The sequence below is a fragment of the Bufo gargarizans genome, chromosome 6 (assembly GCF_014858855.1).
Source record: "Bufo gargarizans isolate SCDJY-AF-19 chromosome 6, ASM1485885v1, whole genome shotgun sequence".
In the NCBI taxonomy this organism is placed as follows: domain Eukaryota; kingdom Metazoa; phylum Chordata; class Amphibia; order Anura; family Bufonidae; genus Bufo; species Bufo gargarizans.
Genome location: NC_058085.1, coordinates 180,217,974 through 180,242,270, shown reverse-complemented (window position 1 = coordinate 180,242,270; position 24,297 = coordinate 180,217,974). Strand labels below are relative to the sequence as shown.

At 44.2% G+C, this 24,297-nt stretch overlaps 1 long non-coding RNA gene across 1 annotated transcript; it reads right to left on the bottom strand.

The window, feature by feature from the left end:
• Positions 1-15,592: 15,592 nt before the first annotated feature.
• Positions 15,593-21,950, bottom strand: LOC122941586. The gene is made up of 3 exons (XR_006390466.1): positions 21,803-21,950; positions 19,653-19,715; positions 15,593-15,747 (listed from the first exon to the last, which is right to left on the bottom strand). It is a non-coding gene; the product is annotated as an uncharacterized LOC122941586 (long non-coding RNA).
• Between the last annotated feature and the right edge of the window lie 2,347 nt (positions 21,951-24,297).

Genomic DNA, 24,297 nt, shown 5'->3' with positions numbered 1-24,297 from the left:
TTGCTGATCTCTTTACTTGGATACCTTACTCTGTCTTAGCTCCGGTAACAGCAGGCAGTGCGGGCGGGCGGTGCTCACTCACTAAAGTCACACGCCTGCACCGCCTAGTGAGAGGAGCAGGCGCGTGACGTCAGTGAGTGAGCGCCGCCCGCCCGCACTGCCTGATGTTACCGGAGCTAAGACAGAGTAAGGTATCCAAGTAAAGAGATCAGCAATGATTAAAGTTAAAGTTACTGATTAGTTTATAAATGTACTTCTGTGAGCGGCGTGGCCCTGTATATTCTAACCCCCAGGCAAGCGTCCCTATCACCATGGGAATGCCTGGGGGTTAGAATATACCATCAGATTTGAGTTTTCACAATCTCACTGAGAGCGTAAAAACTCAGATCCGATGGTATATTCTAACCCCCAGGCAAGCGTCCCCGTCACCATGGGAACGCCTCGGGGTTAGAATATACCATCAGATCTTCTGAGTATACCGACATAGAAGACGGATGGGACAATGGGCAAACAAGGCATTTTGCCGCCCCATTGGCAAGTGCCGCCCTCGTCAAATGCCTTGTTTGCCTCGTGATAGATACGCCACTGCGCTCGGCTGTATTAGAACTCAGCAGTCATGTGATGCTGGCCACGTCACATGACTCCACCAGCGCCCTATTTAAACAGGCAATCTGCTGGCCACAGACTGCCTATTATTGAGGTCCTTCCTGCGATTACTTACCTGGTTTGCTGTTCTCCTTCTCGTGTTAGACTTCTGTCTGTCTCATCCCTTGGTCTTGGTGTTCCCTCCTGGTTCTGACTTTGGCTTACTCGTGACGATCCTATAGACCGAGACAGGGTAGTGCTCCAGATGCGAAAGTCACCCCGAATAAGGTTATTTCCTCCTCGTAAATCCTGATTTCTTGGGGAACGGCTCACTGTCCCAACTGGCCCAGACGCGTTTCAGGGTATACACTGAGAAAGGGGTGTATACCCTGAAACGTGTCAGGGCCAGTTGGGACAGTGAGCTGTTCCCCAAGAAATCAGGATTTACAAGGAGGAAATAACCTTATTCGGGGTGACTTTCGCATCTGGAGCACTACCCTGTCTCGAACTAGAGGCTGCATCTTTAAGAAGGATCGATTGTCTTACTACTATTCCAGCCGAGGAGTCACGATACTCCATACCACGTGGGATGCCGCGTTTGGGTAAGATCGGCTGTGTTTGCGATCCATTATATCGAGCCAGTGACGGAACAGGGTAAGAGATTCCCTTCACGATTATTGATATTTCTGACTATTCGAATTTACTGGAGGATTTAAATCGGACAGTACAGAATACGATTTTTCTGACATAGTCAGATCGTGTATGCGATTCATTTGGAGCTTGATACAGGCCTGAGTTAAGAACGAACTCTCCAAGTGTATAAAGACCCGGTGCGATTATTCCTATTGTGGGGACTGTTGATTATGCGCGAACACGAATTTGTGGACTTTCATGATTGTCCTACGAATTTTTCTCAGAGCCCTATTCCATTGGATATTCATTTTATTTTATGCATTTTATTTATGGATATGCATTTTATTACATTTTATGGATGTTTTTAACATTGTGATTGTTTGATGCATTGGCTTTTTTATAGGATTAATAAAATCTAGCCATTATTCATTTGCTATTTGTATTCCCTTACACGGAGTGCCCCTCATTTATCTTCTATTTTTAACATCGAAATAGTAGCTGAGGCAGGTAGCCAAAAGAAACCAGTCTCTTTTGTCAAAGTGTTGGTGTGGCACCATGGATGATCTAGTCTGATGTATCAGGCATTGGTGGGTGGAAATCCTGGCTGATCCACACCTGATTCATTTTGACAAAGGTCAGTCTTTTTCCCAGATTTTGGGTGGACAGGCGAGTTCTTCTTGGGGTAACTATGGCCTCCGCTGCACTAAACACCCAGTCTTATGCCACACTACTGACTGGGCAGGACAGCTTTTCTAGGGCAAACTCTGCCAGTTGCAGCCACAAATTGTCACGGATGATATTGCAGATAGCTGGAAGTTATGGATAAACATCCGCCTGGCTTGATCTCAAACTATGGAGCATAAAGGTGGCCCCTGAAAAACCCTAAGAGCTCACCCTGACTGCTAAGCACATACAAGGGTCTCAGAGGTAGACAATTGCATGCCCTCATACCTAGACTGTGTGACACCTGAAAACCCTATAATAGTGAGGGGACATGACCACCGGCTCCCTGCACTTAATACGGAGGGAGTCAGGGTCACCTAGACTCAAGCCAGAAAAGAAACACAATACAAGAAAGGACTTATCTGAACAAGCAGTAACAGACGTCTCCAGCAGTGATCACTTCAGTCTAGGAAGTAGTATAAACCGCAAAGTGAAGGCAATATGGGAGGGAATATAAAGGGAGGCAATTAGTATGAATAAGTGACAGCTGAGAGAAGGAAAGGAGATGACAAAGTGAAACCAAAACAAAGAACATCATGCAAGAGGTACAGAAGAACGTCTGCCAGACCTTCTCAGAGAGCTGGCGGTGACACAAATCCAGTTTGGCTGCCTAGTAGTCCAGCGGATCTTTGATGTGGGGTGGCAGGATAGTGTCCAAATATGCCACCACCTGCTGGTTCTGGTCCTGCTCCAGGTCTAGCTGCTGCTGCTGCTGGTGAGTAGTTACTTAACTAGGCGGGTGAAAAGAACTGCTCATCAGCGACTCTAGACTCGAGTTGGTGATGATGGAGCAGGAGCTGCTCCTACCCCCCCCCCCCCCCCCACACCCTGCCACAGCAGCCATGGCAGAGGAAAATGAACGCAGAGGGCCCCCCAGTCAGACCTGTGAGAGGATGGACAATGGCGCAGATAGGCATCGGCCAACTGACTACATAGAATTTCACTATAGTAGTTCAGTTTGTTCTCCCTCTCAGTGGGTGTAAGAAAGGCACCCATTTTGGACCGGTAGCAAGAGTGCAACAAGGTGGAACGCCAGAAGTTATCCCTCTGCCGAATGCTGACAATTCGTCTGTCACTACAAAAGCAAGTGAGCATGCATCGGGCCATTTGTGCAAGTGACTCGAAGAGACTCCCTGCCTCCATCTCCACTGCATACTGCCATGATATGTATGGGTCCTCTGCTCCTGCTCCTCCTTTCCTGTCACCTGTGTGTAAAAACCACCCATTTTACTATACATTGTTTGTGCTCCAATGTCCTCCTCCCCCAGTTTAGCCCCCAAAGGCTCATTTGGCCGTGAGATCTAGGTGCCACATCTCCAGTCCCCTGACCAGCCAGATTTACCAGCATCTGTTCCAGGACATGAAGCAGTGGAATGACATTGTTCATTCCGTAGTCCTGGCGACTGACAAATAACGTGGCCTTCTCAAAGGGCCTGAGCAAACGACAGGTGTCATGCATGAGCTGCCACTGGCTGACATTGAAGTTACACAGGGGAGTACTCCTGTCCGCTTGGATCATCAGGAAATCGTTTATGGCCTTTCTCTGTTTGTACAGTCGGTCCAAAATATGGAGGGTGGAATTCCAATGCGTGGAAACGTCTCATATCAGCCTATGTTGGGGGATGCCGTTCTGTCACTGCAGCTCAAGGAGGGTGTGCTTTGCGGTGTACGAGTGGCTGAAATGCATGCAAATTTTTCTGGCCATTTTTAGGGTGTATTGCAGATGGGTGGAAGAATTCAGGAACCGCTTGACAACCAAATTAAACACATGCCCTCCTTGACGCAGTGCCGACACCATGTTCTTCCCGTTGTCAGTCACCATGGTTCCATGGGTCAGTCACCATGGTGATTTTTACCCCCAACACTCTGCACTGACTGACTGCTACCGCCGCTGCTTCTGTTAACCCCTGCACCGCTACTTTCCGGGCAGGTAGGCTCCTGTGAAGCGGGTGATCTAACCCAGGCACGTTTGGCTCCCAACCTGCCACTGCTGCCACCCTGCTGACTTCCGGCCATGCTAGCGACTTGCTGCCTCCGCCGCTGCCTCACTGGCAAGCTGCCACCCTCTCCTCTTCCAATGATGATGAAGCCCCTAATCCACCAGGCTCCCAAGCGCGATCAGCTACATCATCATCGAGTACTGTCTGCATGTCACTGATGTCCTCCTCAACAGTCTCTGGGTCAGGAGCCTGATCGCTCGCAACACCAAAAGAGACCAAATTTAAGGGAGATAAATTTATTTTAAAAAAATTTGATCGAGCAGAAATGTGGGAAAAGCTATTGAGGTGCAAATGTGGGACAAATTATAGAAGCCCAAATGTGGGCCAAAAGAGTCAAGCGGAAATGTGAGAAAAGCTATTAAGGCATAAATGTTGTACAAATTATAGGAGCCCAAATGTGGGCCAAAAGAATCAACCGGAAATGTGGGAAAAGCTATTGAGGTGCAAATGTTGTACAAATTACAGAAGCCCAAATGTTGGCCAAAAGAGTATAGCGGAAATGTGGGACAAATTATTGAAGTGCAAATGTGGTACAACTTGTTTAAGTTTAAGCATTGAATCAAAGGAGGTGGCGCGCATCAATTAAAGCAGCATTTCAGAAATTTTATTCCCTGTCACCTATGCAGAGCAGGGGTTTATTCACATCTAAAATTGTATAATGTCAACCCAAGAATGCAACAGAAAAATTACAGACATTAACCTGTCTACTTGGTAGAGCAGGGGTCTATGACAGAAAAAAATTGTTTATTGTCACCCGAAAATGTAAAATAAAAATTATTGAAATTTATTAAGCTGTCAACTGGGTAGAGGAGGGGTATATTACACCCAAAAATTTGTGAATTTGACCCTAAAATGTAACTGAAAAATGTTCTTTTTTACCGGTCTACTAGGTGTAGCAGTGGTACTTCACACCCAAAAATTGTTGAATTTCAACTGAAAATGTAACAGACAAATTAGTGAATTTTTTTACTTGTCTACTAGGTATAGCAGTGGTACATCGCACCCAAAAATTGGTGAATTTCACCCGTAAATGTAACAGACAAATTATTGATTTTTTTTTACCTGTCTACTAGGTATAGCAGTGGTACATCACACCATAAAACGTAAAAGACATTTTTTTTTTATTGTTTAACCTGTCTACTAGGTATAGCATTGGTACTTCACACCCAAAAATTTGAGAATTTCACCCGAAAATGTAAATGACAATTAGATTTTTTTTTTTAACCTGCCTACTAGGTATAGCAGTGGTACTATACACCCCAAAATTTGTGAATTTCACCAGAAAATGTAACTGACAAATTAATGAAATGATATAAAATAAAATACGTACAAATAAATAAATAAAAATTGATTTATGAGGTGGAGTTCTATGTGGAGTAGGAGTTTGAGGAGGCGGTGGACATAGCGATGTAGGTGGAAGCGGTGGTGGAGGAGGACAAGGTAGCCAACACAGGTTTTTGGTTTTAATTTTCTTTTTTTAAATTAGGGTACACTCTAAAAGAGTGTGAAATATCCAAAATACAAGAATAAGCAATTGCGCTGCAGTATAACAATGGCTGGTTAGTGCCGATATACATGTCTATTCTGCACAAGGTACGGACAAGTCCTAAGGGATCCATGCCTGGTTCATTTTAATGAACGTAAGCTTGTCTACATTGGCTGTCGACAGGCGGCTGCGCTTGTCTGTGATGACGCCCCTTGCCAGCTGGTGGTGCTGGTTGTTGTGGCATGCTGACAAAGCTTTTCCACATTTCGGCCATGCTAACCCTGCCTTCTGAGGTCCTGGCGCTGCCCCAGCTGCGTTGGCGACCTCTTGCTCGTCCTCTGCCTTCGCCTTGTGCTTCCACTGTGCCCCTGCTGTCAGTTGGGAATGCCACTAGCAGCGCATCTACCAGCGTGCGCTTGTACTCGCGCATCTTATGATCAGGCTCCAGTGAGAGAATTAAGGATGGTACGTTGTCGTTGTAACGGGGATCCAGCGGCGTGGCCACCCAGTAATCAGCACAAGTTAGAATGTGGGCAAGTCGGCGGTCGTTGAGAAGACACTGCAGCATGTAATCGCTCATGTGTGCCAGGCTGCCCAGAGGTATTGAAAAGCTGTCCTCTTTGGGAGGTGTATCGTCTGTGTCCTCTGTATCCCCCCAGCCATGCTCCAGTGATGGCCATGAGCTGGTCTGGGTGCCAACCTGCTGTGAACATGGTTCCTCCTCCTCGATCTCCTCCTCCTCCTCGATCTCCTCCTCCTCATCCTCCACCTCCTCATCCTCCTCATCCTCCAGAACTGTGCCCTGGTTGGACAATTGGCGTTTGTGGGTGCAGGAACCCACCCTCGGAGCCACTTGTGAATGACTGGCCGTAAACCCTACGAAATGATCCCTCTTCCTCCTCCTCCTGTGCCACATCCTCTTCCATCATAGCCAGCAGTGTTTTTTTCAAGGAGGCATAGAAGTGGGATAGTAACGCTGAGAATGGCGTTATCGGCACTGGCCATGTTGATGGAGTACTCGAAGCAGCTCAACAAGGAACACAGGTCTCGCATGGAGGCCCAGTCATTGGTGGTGAAGTGGTGCTGTTCTGCCGAGCGACTCACCTGTGCGTGCTGCAGCTGAAACTCCACTATCGCCTGCTGCTGCTCACACAGTCTTGCCAGCATATACAAGGTGGAGTTCCACCTTGTGGGCACGTCGCATATGAGGCGGTGAGCGGGAAGGCTGAAGTTACTCTGCAGCGCTGACAGGGAAGCAGCAGGGTGAAAAGGCTGAAAGCGCGCACAGACGGCCCGCCCTTTATGCAGCAGCTCTGACATATCGGGGTAATTTTTAGGGAATCTCTGCACCACCAAATTCAGCACAGGCAAGGGATGTGCGTCAAACCGGCTAGTCCCAGAGCTGCTACGAGACTTCGCCCATTATCGCACACCACCAGGCCGGGCTTGAGGCTGACTGGCACAAACCACTCATTGGTCTGTTGTTCAAGGCCCATCTACAGCTCCTGCGCGGTGTGGGGTTTGTCCCCCAAACAGATACGTTTTAAAACTGCCTGCTGTCGTTTACTCCTGGCTGTGGTGAAGTTGGTGGCGAAGGTGTTACGCTGACTGGATGAGGAAGCAGAGTAGGAGGAGGATGCAACAATCGGCAAACTAAAGCGCCCTGCAATCCTTGGTGGTGGAAGGACATGTGCCAAACTGCTATCCGCCTCAGGCCCAGTCGCCACTGCAATTACCCAGTGTGCTGTTATAATAAATGTCCCTGACCGTGCTTACTGTTCCACGTATCCGTCGTGAGGTGCACCTTGCCACAGATGGCGTTGCGCAGTACACACCTGATTTTGTCTCCTACTTGGTTGTGCAGGGAAGGGATGGCTCTCCTGGAAAAGTAGTGGCAGCTGGGCACGACATACTGTGGGACAGCCACCGCCATAAATCCATGTCCGTCAGACGGAATGACAGCATTTCAAAGGCCAGTAATTTAGAAATGCTGGCATTCAGGGCTAGTGATCGCGGGTGGGTTGGGGGGTACTTCCTCTTCCTCTCCAGCGTTTGGGAGATGGAGAGCTGAACACTTCCGTGGGACATTGTGGAGATTGGTGACCCAGGTGTTGGTGTTGCTGGCATTTCCTCTTTTTGCGGGGTGGCAGGTGGCACTGTCACTCCAGTGGTGGATGAAGAGGCCGAGACTGCAGCAGAAGAGGAAGCAGGAAGAGCCAGAGACCTGTCTTGGTTTTTGAGGTGTCTACTCCACTGCAGCTCATGCTTTGCACTTCAATGCATGGTCATGCAGGTTGTGCTCAGGTTGAGAACGTTTATGCCTCGCTTCAGGCTCTGATTGCACAGCGTGCAAACCACTCGTGTCTTGTCGTCAGCACATTGTCTGAAGAACTGCCATGCCAGGGAACTCCTTGGAGCTAGCTTTGGTGTGCTTGGTCCCTTGCTGCAGTGGGCAGTAGCAGGCGTACTGTCTAGAGGACGGCCGCTCCGCTTTTGCACCCTGCTCCCTCTTCTGCTGTGCTGGTGGCTCTGTGCGACCACCACCTCTTCCTCCGGACTATGTAGGTCACTATCATGACCTTGATTCCATGTGGGGTCGAGGACCTCATCGTCCTCCGCATCATCTTCCACCCAGTCTTCACCCCTGCCTTACTTGTCGGTCTGCACACTTTCGAAAGCCCCAGCAGTTGGCACCTGTGTTTCGTCATCATCTGAGACGTGCTGCGATGGTCCTCGCATGTACTCATCTTGAAAGATAAGTGGTTGGGCATTGGTGCATTGGTCTCTTCCACTTCTGGGGCAGGGCTAGGTGGATGGCCCTGGGAAACCCCGCTAACAGAGTCATCAAAAAGCAGAAGAGACTGCTGCATGACTTGGGGCTCAGACTGCTTGGCTGATTTGCAAGGGGGTGAGGTGAAAGACTGATGGACATCGGCTGCAGGTGCCAACTGTGGTTTTTCAGCAGGAGACTGGGTGGGAGAAAATGTGAAGGAACTGGATCCACTGTCATCAACCCAATCTACTATCGCCTGTACTTGTTCAGGCCTCACCATTCGTAGAGCCGCATTAGGCCCGACCAAATACCGCTGCAGGTTCTGTCGCCTACTCTCACCTAAGAAAGGGTTTTCACTTGTGCGAGTAACTGGCACAAATCGACCATAATTGCTATATTTCAAATACCTGAATCAAACCCCTGTATTTAAAGGGTGTATATCACACGGCCTGACCCACAGTAGGCCTGAATTAAAGATTTGTGCATCAAAAGCTTTTTTTTTGCCCAAACGGGTGTTAGTTTAATAACTGAATATGGCAGCAGTATATAACCCTGGAATTTCAAACGTCAAGATGCTGCAAGGCATGAAATATTGTGTATTTTGCCCCAAAAAGGGTGTTTCATTAATGAAAGAATATAAGCCTTGTATATACAGGGTGTATCTCACACGGCCTGACACACAGTAGGCCTTAATTTAAGATTTGTGCACCAAATGGCGGTATTTCAAATATCTGAATATAACCCCTGTATATACAGTGTGTATCTCACACGCCCTGATCCACACTAGGCCACAATTAAATTTGTTGGCCCAAAATGGCTGTATTTCAAATACCTAAATAGAACCCTTGTATTTAAAGGGTGTATCTTACACGCCCTGATCCACACTAGGACGCTATCAAAGAATTGTGGCCAAAATTGCTTTTTTTCAAATAACTGAATAGAAAGACAGTATGTAAAGGCGGTATCTCACAATGACATCTGCAGCAAAGGCTGCCAACAATTTTCTTTTTGCCCAAACGGGTGTTTGTTTAATAACTGAATTTGACAGCAGTATATAACCCTGGAATTTCACATGTGCTGATGCTGCAAGGCCTCCTCCACCGGAGGCCTTGCATCCTCCACCGTATGCATTTTGCTGGGGATCGCCATTAGCAACGGGCCACAAGTGCAGGATTTGCTCCCCTGTATATATGCACGACTGCATGTGGGTTTGAGCACCTCCTGCTAATGCCACCCTGTCTTTTTAGTTTGTATATATAGATTCCTGGAGGTGTATAAACTCCAATTTAAATGTGCCTGTTTTCCATCTACAGGTCACATTTAGGTGCACCTGTGAGGCCTGGGCCATATCAGTCAGTCTTGAGTGGGACTCACAGACTCCTCCCTCCTCCCATTGTAAGCATGGTTACATGCTGGAGGTAACTGGTGAGCTGTTTGTGAGTCGGCCTCATGCTCCTGTAATTTGCCCACTGGCTCCTGGTATCGCCCATACGGCTCAGGTAGGAGAGCGTTAGGTCTCGGGCTACTTGAGAAACCTTGACGTGGTGCCCAGGCTTAGACATGTTCTACACCGTAGGACATGTTGACTAATCTCTCAATTTTAAAATCAGTTTGAGGGTTTAGTGAGACTGCAGAGTGCACCTGTATTTGTTATTGTTTTGTTATATTGATTATGACATACGCACTTGTTACCTTGTGTGAGATGTCTATTGTGGTACTTGTGGTTCGCCGTGGGCATCCTCCACCGTATGCATTTTGCTGGGGATCGCCATTAGCAACGGGCCACAAGTGCAGGATTTGCTCCCCTGTATATATGCACGACTGCATGCGGGTTTGAGCACCTCCTGCTAATGCCACCCTGTCTTTTTAGTTTGTATATATAGATTCCTGGAGGTGTATAAACTCCAATTTAAATGTGCCTGTTTTCCATCTACAGGCCACATTTAGGTGCACCTGTGAGGCCTGGGCCATATCAGTCAGTCTTGAGTGGGACTCACAGACTCCTCCCTCCTCCCATTGTAAGCATGGTTACATGCTGGAGGTAACTGGTGAGCTGTTTGTGAGTCGGCCTCATGCTCCTGTAATTTGCCCACTGGCTCCTGGTATCGCCCATACGGCTCAGGTAGGAGAGCGTTAGGTCTCGGGCTACTTGAGAAACCTTGACGTGGTGCCCGGGCGTAGACATGTTCTACACCGTAGGACATGTTGACTAATCTCTCAATTTTAAAATCAGTTTGAGGGTTTAGTGAGACTGCAGAGTGCACCTGTATTTGATATTGTTTTGCTATATTGATTATGACATACGCACTTGTTACCTTGTGTGAGATGTCTATTGTGGTACTTGTGGTTCGCCGCGGGCATCCTCCACCGTATGCATTTTGCTGGGGATCGCCATTAGCAACGGGCCACAAGTGCAGGATTTGCTCCCCTGTATATATGCACGACTGCATGTGGGTTTGAGCACCTCCTGCTAATGCCACCCTGTCTTTTTAGTTTGTATATATAGAAGGCCTGAAAAATAGTGGAATCTAACAAAAAAAATGTGTTTTGAAAAATTAACAAAATGATGGCTGTATTTCTCGCTTAAATTGCACACTGACTAATCCAGATGTATATTGCCCCAAAATTGTTTTTTGGGTAACAGAATATGAAAGCTGTATATGTTAAACTTGAATTTAACACTTGCAGATCAGGAAAATAGTGTTTTTTGGCAAAAAAAGTTTGTTTTTAAAACCCAGAAAATGATGGCTGTATTTCTAGCTTAAATTGCAGACTGACTAATCCAGATGTTGTATATTGCCCAAAAAGTTTTTGTTTTTTGGGTAACAGAATATGAAAGCTGTATATATTAAACTTGAATTTAACACTTGCAGATCAGGAAAATATTAGTTTTTGGCAAAAAAAAGTGTGTTTTTACAACCTCAGAAAATGATGGCTGTATTTCTAGCTTAAATTGCACACTGACTAATCCAGATGTTGTATATTGCTAAATAAGTGGGGGGTTTGTAACAGAATCTGAAAGCTGTATATATTAAACTTGAATTTAACACTTGCAGATCAGGAAAATAGTGTTTTTTGGCAAAAAAGTGTGTTTTTAAAAACCCTGAAAATGATGGCTGTATTTCTAGCTTAAATTGCACACTGACTAAGGCTACTTTCACACTTGCGTTCGTCGGTCCGCTTGTGAGCTCCGTTTGAAGGAGCTCACGAGCGGACCCGAACGCCTCCGTCCAGCCCTGATGCAGTCTGAATGGAGCGGATCCGCTCAGACTGCATCAGTCTGGCGGCGTTCAGCCTCTGCTCCGCACGGCCAGGCGGACAGCTGAACGCTGCTTGCAGCGTTCAGCTGTCCTCCTGGCCGTGCGGAGGCGAGCGGATCCATTCAGACTTACAATGTAAGTCAATGGGAACGGATCCGCTTGAAGATGAAACCATATGGCTCAATCTTCAAGCGGATCCGTCCCCCATTGACTTTACATTGAAAGTCTGAACGGATCCGCTCAGGCTACTTTCAGACTTAGAATTTTTTCTAAGTTATTAATGCAGACGGATCCGTACTGAACGGAGCCTCCGTCTGCATTAATATGATCGGATCCGTTCAGAACGGATCCGATCAAGCGCAAGTGTGAAAGTAGCCTAAACCTGCAAATGCACCAGATGTTGCAAATTTCCAAAAAAGGGCATTTTCAATGTCCCAAAAGCTCAGATACAGTGCTAGTGCACTGAGCTTGCATAAAACGGCCGCCGCCGCCGCCCACCTAACTGACTTATTAAAGTAATTTTTTTTCGGTCACTGGGCTCAGGGCAGGATAAAAAACCTTTGTGCCCTGAACCCACAAAACACAATATATGTAGATCGCTGAGTTAGATTCAGATTTTGAGCAAAGATTCAGTCCTATTCTCTCCCTCAAATCACCAGCAACATCCTCTCCCTACACTAAGCACAGCAGAGTGACATGCAGCGCTACATGACTCCAGCTTATATAGAGGCTGGGTCACATGCTACACTGGCCAATCACAGCCATGACATTAGTAGGCATGGCTGTGATGGCTTCTAAGGTCAGACAGTTAACCGCTTGCTTTTTGGCTTTCAAAAAGCACCAAGAAAGTGCCGAACACCGAACCCGAACTTTTACTGAAATTTTCAGGGTTCGGGTCTGGGGTCTAAAAATCCTAAAGTTCAGTCCGAACCCAAACTTTACAGTTCGAGTTCGCTCAACCGTAGCTCACTACAGTGTGGACTACCTTACTTTTCTAAAAATAAATGAGGCATGGATCTTGGAGGAATTTAACACCTGTGAGGACCACTTTTAATTGAATTTCCTCATGACAGTCGACACATATCCGCCACCACCCAGAACAAAGTCTTATGTAATTACAGCGGCATAAAAGGCCTTTTCTGTCCGTTGAATGCCTAATGTTTGGGGCCTGTACTCCACTGGCCTGCAGTAACATTGTTATTCAATGACCGTCTAATATACCTCTAGCCACATAATCACTTGATCTTTTCTGTACGGTGAATGCCTAATTGTTGGAGCCTCTGAGGAATTCAACACCTGTGACGACCACGTGTTATCGAATTTAAACTACTATCATTTGGTTTTTTTTCAAGAGGGGGGATTTCTTTAGCCATGTTTTTAATCCAATTTTATATTTTTATAGTTATTTTAAACATTATTTTAAATTGATATTCAATGACCGTCTAATATACCTCTAGCCACATAATCACTCTGATGTTTTCTGTCCGGTGAATGCCTAATTTTTGGGGCCTGTACTCCACTGGCCTGCAGTAAAATTGATATACATTGACCGTCTTATATACCTACAGCCACATAATCACTTGATCTTTTCTGTACGGTGAATGCCTAATTGTTGGAGCCTCTGAGGAATTCAACACCCTGTGACGACCACGTGTTATCGAATTTAAACTATTACCATTTGGGGGGGTTTCAGGAGGGGGGATTTCTTTAGCTATGTTTTTAATCCAATTTTATATTTTTAGTTATTTTAAACATTATTTTAAATTGATATTCAATGACCGTCTAATATACCTCTAGCCACATAATCGCTTGATGTTTTCTGTCCGGTGAATGCCTAATTTTTTGGGCCTGTACTCCACTGGCCTGCAGTAAAATTGATATCCATTGACCGTCTTATATACCTACAGCCACATAATCACTTGATCTTTTCTGTACGGTGAATGCATATTTTTGGGGGTCTGTAACAGTGCTCCAGACTAAAAAAAATACCTAGTAGCCATTGGCTCCTGAACTGAAACATTTTGGAGCCAAATCAATTTTTTGCCGCCAAATCGAAACAGAATCAAAATTTTGGTATCGTGACAGATCGGTGTAGAGTTGTTTTGATACCAAAATTTTGATTTGCTTTTGTCACCATAAAAAAGTATTGCAACACTCAATACAGCGCAAAAAAAAATAAAAAACACCCAAAAAAGCCGCATGCATTTCGCATTTTATGAAACATTCGGCCCATAATAGAACAGTCCTATCCTATTTTTTGGGGTGACAAGGTGACAAAAAAAATGGCGAATGCTCACCGCATAGGAGATATTTTTTAATAATTTAATAGTTTGGACAGCACTAATATGTTTATTTATTTATTGTTTATATATTTTATATCTAAAATTGGGAAAGGGGGGATTTAAACTTAATATTTTAGAGTACTTTCACACAAGCGTTTTTCTTTTCCTGCATAGAGTTCCGTTCTAGGGGCTCTATACCAGAAAAGAACTGGTCAGGCATATCCCCATGCATTCTGAATAGAGAGCAATCCGTTCAGGATGCATCAGGATGTCTTCAGTTCAGTCATTTTGACTGATTAGGCAAAAGATAAAACCGCAGCATGCTACGGTTTTATCTCCGGCGAAAAAAACCTGAAGATTTGCCTGAATGCCGGATCCAGCATTTTTCCCCATAGGAATGTATTAGTGCCAGATCTGGCATTCAAAATACCGGAATGCGCCCGCACTAAATCCGGACCCATTCACTTCTATGGGGCTGTGCACATGAGCGGTGATTTTCACACATCACTTGTGCGTTGCGTGAAAATCGCAGCATGCTCTATGTTGTGCGTTTTTCACGCAACGCAGGCCCCATAGAAGTTAATGGGGCTGCGTGAAAATCGCAAGCAAGTGCGGATGCTGTGCGATTTTCACGCATGGTTGCTAGGTGACAGTCTATTCACTGTATTATTTTCCCTTATAACATGGTTATAAGGGAAAATAATAGCATTCTTTAATACAGAATGCATAGTAGAAGGTCAATATAATAAACATTGGTGGTGCAGTGCGTCCCCTCAACACCCCAGTATGATAAACATTGGTGGCGCAGTGCGACCCCCCCAATATAATAAACATTGGGGGCGCAGTGCACCCCCCAACACCCCAGTATAATAATTATCTTACCGGGCCCAGGAGCCTGAGGGGCCCCAAAGACCCTTGTACCACATGAGAAGACACCTGTTTTATAGAAGGTGCATGCTGGTCAAGTTACACATCTGGCTGGAGGGAAGGTGTTAGGTCAACAATTTGGCATGGTGGGGGATGCAGTTTAAATTTTTACCTCAGGCAGCAGGAAGGCAATGTGCTTCCCTGCCCCTGGCCACAAAGCAATGAGGGATATGGGGCCCAAGCTAAACTCTTGCACCAGGGCCCATGAGCCTTTAGCTACGCCCCTGGTCTTTGTGGTACATGTGGTCCACTGCGGGCATCCTCCATTGTATGCATTTTTGCTGGGGATTACTGTTAGCAATGGATCACATGTGCAGGATTTACTCCCCCGGCTGCAAATGCGCAACAGCATGTGGGGTTTTGAGCATTTTTTGCCTTTTAAGACCACTTTATTCTGTTGTTCTGTTTGTACATGCACAATTGGAACCGAACCCGAGTTCGGGAAATGTTTTTTTACAGTGCAAATTAATTTATGCAGCTATTGCGTGGAGCTCCTGCTCCGTACGGTATTAGAATGAAGTTTCGTGCGAATCGACTTCGGATGTTTTATCCAAAGTCGATTCGCTCATCCCTAGCTGCATGCATGACATTGTGGGTCATCCCTCGTTCCCAGAGTTCCTTGACCATGTCTTAACACGTGCAGCATCCATTTTAGGAAAAAATTTGATTTGTTACCACAAAGCGTGAAGAAATTCAGATTCAGATGCGATCAAATTTTTCCTGAAATTCGGGTAGAATTCCACTTTGTCAACTTCAATTCGCTCATCTCTAATTATGTTCGACTAGGCTAATTAAAAGGAAGACAAATCTTTTCTAAAACCATTAAAGCCAATATAGATGTGAGCAGGACTTTTGAAGAATAAAACATAAAAGAAATGACATATACTTTTTGAATTGTTAAAAATAAAAATGACCACTGTGGGTAAAGTAAATACAAATTATTTATTTAAAATCATGTTCAGAATTATGACTTTTTTGTATTATGAGTGCTTCTTCCATCCACCAGTGAGCTTATCACCAACTTGTCCTGTTACTTCATCACACGTGTTTTTGGCAGTTTGACATCCTTGGTCAATAACTAGAACAGAATGGAATATGTTATGGATATAATAATTAACATGTTTTTGTAAGGTAACCCATGGGCAGTCTATTTGCCAATCAATCATTACCGGGCATTGGAAATCTGTCGGTACCTTACATATTATTGTACATCTTAACTATTTTTATGGATACTTCAGGTCAAAGCTTTGTTTACTGGTCACTCACAAGTCTTTTTAAGATTTGTCCTACTACATTTCTGAGACACCATGTAAATGGAGGGAAAAGCTTATCTTCTATTTTAAATCCCAGGTATTCTCAGACATTAAACATGTAAACATTTTGATTAAAGGGGGGTCATCCAAGACTTTGAGAAATAAAATTGGCTACAGGAAATAACATAAAAAACAAACATTATTTAATTGCTAATTCTTCCCTGCACCAGTGAAGAGCACCGGAGAGTTAAAAAAAATTATTTCAACTAGTTCAATTTTTTTAATAGGTTTTCCAGGTGTTTAATATTGATATACAGGTGAAACTCGAAAAATTAGAATTTCGTGCAAAAGTCCATTTATTTCAGTAAGGCCTCATGCACACAGCAGTATTTTTTCACGGTCCTCAAAACGGGGTTCCGTTGTTCCGTGATCCGTGTCCGTTTTTTCTTCCGTGTGGTCTTCCTTGATTTTTGGAGGATCACCAGACCAGAAAAGTGAAAAAAAATCTAAGTCAAGTTTGCTTTGAAAATGATAGGAAAAAAAACGGACACGGATCACGTACGCGGATGACAATCTTGTGTGCCTCCGTGCTCTTTCACGGACCCATTGACTTGAATGGGTCCGCGAACCGTTGTCCGTCAAAAAAGGACAGGCCCTTTTTTTTTTGACGGACATGAAACACGGATCACGGACGCGGATGACAAACGGTGCATTTTCCGAGTTTTCAACTGACCCATAGAAAGTCAATGGGTCCGCAGAAAATCACGGTAAACGGAACAACGGACACGGATGCACACAACGGTCGTGTGCATGAGGCCTAATGCAAATTAAAAGGAATTGCATTAATGCAGCTTAAAATTAGAATTTTGTAAAAAGGTTCAATATTCTAGGCTCAAAGTGTCACACTCTAGTCAGCTAATTAATCCATATCCCGTGAGCAAAGGGTACCTCAAAATTGAGACTTTGGGGTTTCATAATCTGTAAGCCATAATCAAATGTAATGAGTCTATCTCAAATCTTAGTTTCACTTTTTAAGTTGCATTACTGAAATAAATGAACTCTGCACGATATTCTAATTTTTAATGTTTCACCTGTATCCTCAGGATTGGTCATCAGTATCAGATCGGTGGGGGTCCGACTCCTGACACCCTGCTGACCAGGTGTTTGAAGAGGCCAGCAATGTCACGTTCATCGGTCACATGACCTAGGTGCAGCTCAGTCCCATTCAAGTCAATGAGCCAGGGCTGCAGTACAAACCACAGCCGCTAAACAATAGACGACACTGTGCTTGGCAAGCTGTGAGTAGGCTGGGAAGCTCACTGGAGCACCACAACCTCTTCAAACACCCATCAGATATTGTTGATCTATCCTAATGATGACTCAGGATGACCTATCATCAATATTAAACTCCCAGAAAAGCCCTTTAAACTCTCAGACATCTCTTTTAGGCCTCTTGCACACAAACCTTTTTTTTTTCCATTTCCGTTCCGTATACGGTCCATATATGGTACCATTCATTTCAATGGGTCCGCAAAAAAAAACAAAAAACGGAATGTTTCCATATTTCTGTTTTCCCATTCCGTTCAAAGATAGAACATGTCCTATTATTGCCCGCAAATCACGTTCCGTGGCTCTATTCAAGTCAATGGGGCTGTAAAAAAAACAGAATGGAACGTGGAACCATCTATTGAAAATGTTATGCCCAGCCCAATTTTTCTATGTAATTACTGTATACTGTATATGTCATGCTTTCGTTTCCGTTTGCGATCCGCAAAAAAAGGGAAACTAAACGGAAAAACGGAATAGCAAAACAGAACGGAAGCGGAATGGAAACGGAAACACTACTGAAACAAAAAATCAGAAAAACCTATCAGTTTAAAATGGACCGCAAAACTCTGAAATAACCATACGGTCGTGTGCAAGAGGCCTTAGGCTTCATTCACACACCTTTTGTGGCATGGGGGGGAAATGTTAAAAATACCATAAATTTTATGCTGGGTGTTTTTTTTATTTTTGATATATTTATATATTTTATATTTTTGACCTTTTTTTAGACATATTTTATTTCCCAATACAGAATTCTGTAGAAAAAATGCTTGAAAAACATGCCTAAAGCATGATACTTTTTAAAATAAATTGCCACTGACCCAAAAATCACACCAGTGAGTAAACATGGCACAAGCAAAACACATAGGGCCAGATTTATCATTAGCTCGTCAGAATAATGGAGTGAAAAATGCGCAAAAAAAAATGCGCAAACGCTAAAACTGCGCACAAATTTGCGACTTTTTTCTGCTCTGCCCTATGCTCACCAGTTTTCTGAAAGTGGGCGTGCTTTCTTATGTAAATGAATCTCTAGACAGATTTACTATTGGGGCTATTTAAAAAGTCGCAAAAAAATGCGCAATTTCACTCAAGTGAGGACCATGCTTATCTTATGAGACTTTTTAATAGAACGTGCGACTTTTTCGTAAAGATGTGCGACTTTTGTAAAGCTGCTTACTGACGGATAAACTGCTACCGTCAAACCACGTTTATTACAGTCTTAAAGGGCCGATCATAAATCTGACTTGGCTAAAACTGACTTTAGCCATATGTGAAAGTGGAGTGAGCTGTCAGAGTAATGATAAATCTGGCCCTTTGTTCATAGTGTGTTTCAGATATTCCTGTTGAATATTGGGCAAAATATTTAGAAAAATGCTACATAAAATCTGCCTTAGAACGCTGTAAGCCTTTTTTGAAAGTTGAGAGAAGGTGTGTGTGTGAAAATTAAAGGGGTTGTCCAGTACAAGAAAAAGAGGTTTGCTTTCTTCTAAAACCAGCATCACCCTTGTCCACAAGTGTGTGTTTTTGCAGTTGAACCCCTTTCACTTCAATGAGAGTCAGTAGTAATACCAGATACAACACATGGACAGGGTTGGTGCTGCTTTTAGAAGAAAGCAGGTATGTTTTTCTAATCCAGGAGAACTCCTTTAAGGCCTCTTTCACACTTGCGTTGTCCAGGATCCGTCGTGTACTCCATTTGCCGGAATTACACGCCGGATCTGGAAAAACGCAAGTGAACTGAAAGCATTTGAAGACTGATCAGTCTTCAAAATGCGTTCAGTGTTACTATGGCAGCCAGGACGCTATTAAACTCCTGGCTGCCATAGTAGTAGTGGGGAGCGGGGGAGCAGTATACTTACCGCCTGTGTGGCTCCCGGGGCGCTCCAGAATGACGTCACGCGATCCATGCGCGAGGGGCGCCCTGACGCCCTGGGAGCCGCACGGACGGTAAGTATACTGCTCCCCACTACACTTAACCATGGCAAACAGGACTTTAGCGTCCTGGCAGCCAAGGTAACCATTCAGAAAAAGCTAAACGACGAAACGACATTTAGCTTAAGGCCGGATCCGGATTAATGCCTTTCAATGGGCATTAATTCCGGATCCGGCCTTGCGGCAAGTGTTCAGGATTTTTGGCCGGAGCAAAAAGCGCAGCATGCTGCGGTATTTTCTCCGGCAAAAAAATGTTCCGGTCCGGAACTGAAGACATCCTGATGCATCCTGAACGGATTTCTCTCCATTCAGAATGCATGGGGATAATCCTGATCAGGATTTTTCCGACATACAGCCCCGACGATGGAACTCTATGCCGGAAAAGAAATACACAAGTGTGAAAGAGCCCTAAATCAAACGGTTGGCATCTAAACATATTGTTATATATGTGTAAATGCTGATATAAACCTACCTTGTTGACCAACTTCTTTGCCTTTATCAACACAATCCTGGACTGTCTGTTCTCCTTGCTTAACTGTCAGAAAGGAGAAATCGATTAAAAGTTCTGTATTATAGACATTTACTATAAGCTGCTTTACTACGTAGAGAAGTTTGGGAACAGTTTTTCTCCATTTAGTTTCAACAGATGCTGTTTATGTAATTTATGTAATATGTTAGTAAAAAAAAAAGTTACAATTACAGATGCCAGCAAGAAAGGACAGGAGGAAATATTGTTCTCAAAGTCAAATCTGTCATGGAAGGATATCTACGCATGGCCATTTCTTCATATCATTACATTAGAAAGACTATTCTATATGTGCAGTTACATTTGTAATACTTCGGTACGTCAATAAATGCAGGAAAAACATGAGCCCCGTCCAAATGCAAAAACTGTACTTTATTACCAATCTCCAATAGCTAGTTCTTCTTTAAGACCTTCTATTTTTTTCTGCTCTATGCCAATTAAAGAAGCACTCCAGCATTTGTCTGCGCCAAAAGCATCATTGGAAATGTGAACTGCATTAGGGAACCATATGACAGTGGAAGAAGGAACCAGGATAGTAGACAATCCATAAATAGATCAACTAAAACGAGTATATACAAGGCGTATACAAGAGCCTCCACGCTATTCTTTAACAATCAACTTTTTTGCACTGCTAGAGTGCTTCTTTAAACAGATATAGTGATGTCACATATTTTCAGCCATCGCAGGGGCTGAATGGATAGCATGAGTTGGTTTCCAATCAGTGGCGTGCCTAGGGTGTTTGGCACCTGGGGCTGGTCCTTTCTCTCGCCCCTCTCCCCCAATACCAAAAAAGGGTACCCCCTCACAGTAGTATTGCCATCATTGTACAACCTTTACAGTAGTTTTGTACAGATGTGTGCCCCCTCACAGTAGTTATGCCCACATTGTGCCCTCTCACAGTAGTTATGCCCACATTGTGCCCCTCTCATAGTAGTTATGCCATCTCTGCGCCCCCTGCACAGTAATAATCCCCATTGTGCCCCCTTCACATTAGTAATGCCCTCTGTGCCCCCTCCATAGTAGTAATGCCCTCTGTGCCCCCTCCATAGTAATAAAGTCCTTTGTGCCGCTCCCATAGTAATAAAGCCCTCTGTGCCACCTCTGCATAAAAAAATAAATAAAAAAAGCTCACATACCTCTCTTCCCTGCAGGCACAGATCGCTTTATAGCACCGTGGGTGGAGCTTATGCAGATTTCTGGGCTGCAGGCTCTCCCCACACAGGCTGGCAGCGTGATCAGTGTCTGCAGGCTGAATGGTGGAGCGGGGAGAAGTCTTCCTGCTTCACCATTCTGTGCGCCGCCGGCCCGGAGGGGAGGAGCACTGGGAGCTGCACGGTGAGTGACAGGTCCGCAGCTCCCGGCGCTCTAGCAATGAGCTCTGCATTAATGGAAGCTGATGGAAGCGCTCATATCTTCTGCCCCCCCCCCCCCCTTAGAGCCGCAAGGTGACTTTTTGTTTGATTATGACTGCTTGTTTTGTCACTTGCCTAAAGTGTGAATAAAACACTGAACTGTTTAAACCAAAGAACTTGTTGTTGCCTCTATACTGCGTCAGCTAATCCTGTCTACCAGAGCAAGTCCCCACAATATCAACAGGAATTAAGTGCCGTAAGCTGGAGAAATCTTCTTAAAACAAGATATATGCTTAAACCGTTCAATGAGAAAGGCCATTTCACACGAGCGTATCGGCTCATGTACCTCCATCAGAGGTATTTCCCATCCTGAATGCTGCTGCTATGACTTGGACCCACGGCACTATAATGATTTATAATGTTGTGTGTTCCTGCCCAATCTCAACTCTAATAAATTGTACTCCAACAATTCCCTAAGTGCCAATCATTAGAGTTGATATTGAGTGGGAACACACAGTATTATAAATCATTATAATGCTGTGGGTCCATGTCATAGGGGCAGCATTCAAGGATGGCAAATACCTCTGACCCAAGGAGCTGATTTCCTGCACTGAATACGCTCGTGTGAAACTAGCCTCAGCTACATGTAAAAGGTCCCCCTTTCATCCTACCTCTTATATCATTATCTCCATGTGAACTGACTCTAAGTAATAGGTACTAGAGCTAGTTTATTTGATTGCTTACCGGTTTCATCAGCTTTCTGCTGGGCTTGGTTTAAGAAGCTAGACATGATTCGGTGGTGTGGTGTCTGGAAGCAGAGATTCAAGTTTTCCTGTGAAATAGTTTGATACCGTTGCAGAAATCTCTCATATATAAACTCGAGGACTCCTCCCATTAACTACTAGGTACAATAATCTCATATAAAATGCCTGCTGCGTGAGCAATGCTTGTAATTACAGAAGTATTTAGTTGGTGCCTCCAGGGCAATCTATTGCAATATTGTACTTTTCCACATCAGGCAAATATTAAAGGAAACTCTACCTCAAAATAGTTTTTTGAATATTACTACAGTCCTCTTGTTTTTAGAAACCTTTACTAATATACAGTACAGACCAAAAGTTTGGACACACCTTCTCATTCAAAGAGTTTTCTTTATTTTCATGACTATGAAAATTGTAGATTCACACTGAAGGCATCAAAACGATGAATTAACACATGTGGAATTATATACATAACAAAAAAGTGTGAAACAACTGAAAATATGTCATATTCTAGGTTCTTCAAAGTAGCCACCTTTTGCTTTGATTACTGCTTTGCACACTCTTGGCATTCTCTTGATGAGCTTCAAGAGGTAGTCACCTGAAATGGTTTTTACTTCACAGGTGTGCCCTGTCAGGTTTAATAAGTGGAATTTCTTGCCTTATAAATGGGGGTGGGAGCATCAGTTGCGTTGTGGAGAAGTCAGGTGGATACACAGCTGATAGTCCTACTGAATAGACTGTTAGAATTTGTATTATGGCAAGAAAAAATTAGCTAAGTAAAGGAAAACGAGTGGCCATCATTATTTTAAGAAATGAAGGTCAGTCAGTCCGAAAAATTGGGAAAACTTTGAAAGTGTCCCCAAGTGCAGTCACAAAAACCATCAAGCGGTACAAAGAAACTGGCTCACATGCGGACCGCCCCAGGAAAGGAAGACCAAGAGTCACCTCTGCTGCGGAGGATAAGTTCATCCGAGTCACCAGCCTTAGAAATCGCAGGTTAACAGCAGCTCAGATTAGAGACCAGGTCAATGCCACACAGAGTTCTAGCAGCAGACACATCTCTAGAACAACTGTTAAGAGGAGACTGTGTGAATCAGGCCTTCCTGGTAGAATATCTGCTAGGAAACCACTGCTAAGGACAGGCAACAAGCAGAAGAGACTTGTTTGGGCTAAAGAACACAAGGAATGGACATTAGACCAGTGGAAATATGTGCTTTGGTCTGATGAGTCCAAATTTGAGATCTTTGGTTCCAACCACCGTGTCTTTGTGCGACGCAGAAAAGGTGAACGGATGGACTCTACATGCCCGGTTCCCACTGTGAAGCATGGAGGAGGAGGTGTGATGGTGTGGGGGTGCTTTACTGGTGACACTGTTGGGGATTTATTCAAAATTGAAGGCATACTGAACCAGCACAGCATCTTGCAGCGGCATGCTATTCCATCCGGTTTGCGTTTAGTTGTACCATCATTTATTTTTCAACAGGACAATGACCCCAAACACACCTCCAGGCTGTGTAAGGGCTATTTGACCATGAAGGAGAGTGATGGGGTGCTGCGCCAGATGACCTGGCCTCCACAGTCACCGGACCTGAACCCAATCGAGATGGTTAGGGGTGAGCTGGACTGCAGAGTAAAGGCAAAAGGGCCAACAAGTGCTAAGCATCTCTGGGAACTCCTTTAAGACTGTTTCAGGTGACTACCTCTTGAAGCTCATCAAGAGAATGCCAAAAGTGTGCAAAGCAGTAATCAAAGCAAAAGGTCGCTACTTTGAGGAACCTAGAATATGACATATTTTCAGTTGTTTCACACTTTTTTGTTATGTATATAATTCCACATGATTTAATTCATAGTCTTTATGCCTTCAGTGTGAATCTACAATTTTCATAGTCATGAAAATAACGAAAACTCTTTGAATGAGAAGATGTGTCCAAACTTTTGGTCTGTACTGTATACGGTACGTAGATTATTAGCTACACCATGTATCTACCTTTCAGATTGTTAGACCAACCTATAAGAAAAACTCAAATTGTGTGTATAAAATACACTGGGGTCTAGTATAATATACTGAGCCAACCAACAACAAAAAACCAATAACCCCATAGAAAATGAGAGAACACACATATAAAATATATATGTAGTTTATTAAGACATGATACAATTAATATAACACAAAGGTACAAGGTAAAGGAGAGTGGGACGCCCCGTGTGACGGGACCGTAAGCAACCACCCTCACATATATCGGACTAACAGGGAAAAGGAGTCATAGACACTGGGTATAAAACCGCATAAAAATGGGGAGCTGTAAGTTTGCCCAAAGTAACATATAAACATATGTGTGTTGCATACATGTAGAGGATCAATACGGTCACACATAGCAGACTTGCCCACCGCTGGTAACATGAATAGCCGTCATGGGAATACAGACAACCAAACTACATCACATAGTAAGGGCGAAGCAAGAATGCTATGTGCAAGCA